The 3,397-nt window shown below is 48.0% G+C and overlaps 1 pseudogene; it reads left to right on the top strand.

The window, feature by feature from the left end:
* The first annotated feature begins 697 nt into the window (after positions 1-697).
* On the top strand, positions 698-3,123 carry LOC102858387 (annotated as a pseudogene).
* The last annotated feature ends 274 nt before the right edge of the window (positions 3,124-3,397 follow it).

Below are 3,397 nucleotides of genomic sequence, written 5' to 3'. Positions count from 1 at the left end.
CAGTCTAGACACTAAGGTGCACCTAATCCAGGACATGAACTTTGCAATTACTTGCTATGCATCAGGGAACTGTACAATGACTAAGGATGACAAAAGAAAAATCGATGCTTTCAAATTGTGGTGCTGGAGAAGAGTCTTGAACATACCATGGACTGCCAAGAAAACAATTAGGTCTGTCTTAGAATGAACCCAGTTTCTTCTTGGAGGCTAAGATTTTGAAGCTCTGTCTCACGTATTTTGGGCACATGGCCAGGAGAGACTGGTCCTTGGAGAAGGACATCATGCTTATAAGGGTGGATGGACAGCGCAAAAGAGGAAGACTGTGGATGATATGGATGGAGACAGTGACTAGGGCAATGGAGGTTGGTGTGTCAGAATTAGTGAGACTGGCTTAGGGCAGGACAGGATTCAGAACTGCTGTTATGGGTCATAGGCAACTCACAGGCATATAACAACAACAACAACAACAAAAATGGAAATAAGATTATTTCATTGTATTTCTATGAGGATTAGTAATAAATGTGTTGGACCTGGCACAGTACATGGCACAGAGTGGATACTTTCATGAGTGTGGTTATTTGAGTTTGCCATTGAGTCAATTCCAATTCATGTTGACATTATATGACACAGTGTAACTGTCTCATTGAATTTTTTTAGGGTATCATATTTAAATTTAGATCATCGGCTTTTTCCTCCCATGGAGTTACAGGTGAGTTTGAACCACTAACCTTTCAGTTAGCAGCCAATACTTACACATCCTGGTACCAGGCCAGCTAGCTTAAAAAATAATAGTCTTTACTACATTTTTTTTTCCAAATTCAAACCCCTGTGAAATATGTCTGTTAATTGGTATAAAATAAAGTCTCTGTTCAACAACCTAGTTTGATGAGTAGACTCTAGAGTCTTAAAAGTTGACAAGGGAACCATATAGTTCTTGGTCTGTAATCATCTAAACCGAAAGAGAAAGAAGGAAATCAAAGATTCAGAGAAGAAACAAATCTGTAGGAATCTGTAGTCTACATAAATCAAGACTTCATCTACTCTAAGACCAAAAGAACTAGATAGTGCCTGGCTGCCACTATCAGCTGTTCGGCTCAGGATCACAATAGATGGTTCCTGATACAGTAGGGGACAGCAAGTAATAAATGTTGGTGAGGATATGGAGAGATAGGAACAATAGGGGGAAGGAATATAGCCCAGAGCTGAGCCTCTCCAGCTGCCCCTCCTCAGCTGGATGGAGGAGCCTAAGCTGCCGCATTGCCCTTCTGTCTGACCAGGGAGATGGGCACTGACCATGCCCAGGAACACACACAAAGGCCATAGGCCATGTGGGCAGTGCCCTGAACCCGTCCAGCATGCCCCAGGGGCTCCTGCCTCCCCGTTCTAGGTAGAGGAAATGCTTGGGATGTCCGGCAAGCTGGGGTGTGGGGAGCAGCCACTGCCTAATGTAGGTGAAGGTGTTTGTGGGACTAGGGACTCCCTGAAATTGCTGCTATTACTCCCCTATACAAACACACAAGGCCTACATACCAGGTGGGCTGCCACCTGTAGACTCCACCAAGAGCAGGACATGTGGGCTCCCAAAATCCCATTTGCAAGGTGGAACTGTCAGTGAATGGCCAGACCTGCTGGACCAGGATGTCACCTCTAAATCTGACCCTGTCTGTGTCCTCTTTATGGAGAATGATGGGAGGTGGATGGCGTAGGACAGGACAGAAATGGCAGTTAACAACCTCAACCCTACATTGTCCCAGAAGCTTATCCTTGACTACCACTTTGAAGAGGTGCAGAAGCTCAAGTGTGTCCTTTCTGACCAGGACAAGTCCAGCATGCAGCTACAGGAACATGACTTCCTGGGCCAATCCTCCTGCAACCTGGGCACTATGGTTTCCAGCAGGAAGATGACTCGTCCTTTGTTGCTACTGAACGACAAGCCCGCAGGAAAGATCTTAATCAGGATGGCTGCTCAGGAGATGTCAGACAACCTGGTCATCACATTGAGTCTGGCCAGCAGGAAGCTGGACAAGAAGGACCTCTGTGGGAAAACAGACCTGTTTCTTGAGTTTTATAAACCAGGAGATGATGGCAAGTGGATGCTGGTCCACAAGACTGAAGTGCCCAAGTACATCGTTGCCCTTCACTGTGCAGTTGGTATCTCTCTGCGATGGGAATGTAGAGAAGCCATCCAACTCATGTGTTAGGATTATGACAATGATGGGGGCCATGACTTCATTGGCAAGTTCCAGACCATGGTGTCACAGATGCATGAGGCTTGGGACAGCATCCTGCTGGAGTTTAAGTGCATGAACCCCAAGAAGCAGTTGCAGAAGAACTATAAAAACTCAGGCGTCATTATCCTGCGGTCCTGCAAAATAAACGGAGCTTACTCTTTGCTGGACTCCATCCTGGGAGGCTGCCAGCCCATGTTCATGTTGGGATAAACGTCACAGCTTCCAATGGGAACCCCCTTGGCCCTTCATGTTCGCATTCTGTCAACTCCATGGGCATCAAGGAGTACCTGTTGGACAGATCATCCAGGACTATGACAATGACAGCTCTAGGGTTTGGGGCCCAGCTACCTCCAGACTGGATGGTCTCCCATGACTTTGCTATCAACTTTAACCCCACCAACCCCTCTTGCTTAGTTGTGGGTGGCATTGTCCAGACATACTAGGCCTGCCTGGTGCACATCCGCTTCTATAGGCCCACCAATTTCTCCCCCATCATCAACCATGTGGCCCGGTTTGCAGTTCAGGCCACGCAGAAGCAGACAGCTACGCAACACTTTATCCTCCCCATCATCACGAATTGGTGTCATCAGTGACACGGAGGAGACAGGCAGACTGTGGTGCAGGCTACCAAACTGCCCACGTCTATCATCACTGTAGGCGTGGGCAATGGCGATTTTGCGGCCGTGGAGTTCCCGGACGGGGACCCCCCCCAACCCCGTACGCTGCACTCCCACACGGGAGAGAGGAGGCAACCCGTGGTATGGAGCAGTTTGTGCCCTTTCGCGAGTTCCGCAATGCAGCAAAGGAGACCTTGGCCAAGGCTGTGATGACGGAGCTTCCCCAACAGGTTGTGCATAAAAATCTGTCCCCCACCAACCCAGAGAGCGCCTGAGTGCCAGCCTCCGTCCCCCGAGAGCATGCACACTCACCCTGCTTCCTCCTGAGCGGCCCTTTTAAAAACAAAGCAAAACAAACTCATTCATGGTCCACATTTGTTTTCCGGACTTCCCCCAGCCCAGCTGGGCTTCCTTTGTAGGAATCAACTGAAGATGCTTCCAGGTCAGGCTGGCTTCCCTCACATCTTTATACTCCATCACTCGTAAGCATTGAATGCGCTTTGTATACTTTTAATGGAATTATTACTGCTATTAACCAGATTAAAATTT

Source organism: Elephantulus edwardii, unplaced genomic scaffold (assembly GCF_000299155.1).
Source record: "Elephantulus edwardii isolate Elephantulus edwardi_28Jun2011 unplaced genomic scaffold, EleEdw1.0 scaffold00140, whole genome shotgun sequence".
NCBI classification, from domain to species: domain Eukaryota; kingdom Metazoa; phylum Chordata; class Mammalia; order Macroscelidea; family Macroscelididae; genus Elephantulus; species Elephantulus edwardii.
The sequence above is the reverse complement of the archived record's forward strand: the minus strand, read 5'-3'. Positions and strand labels throughout refer to the sequence as shown.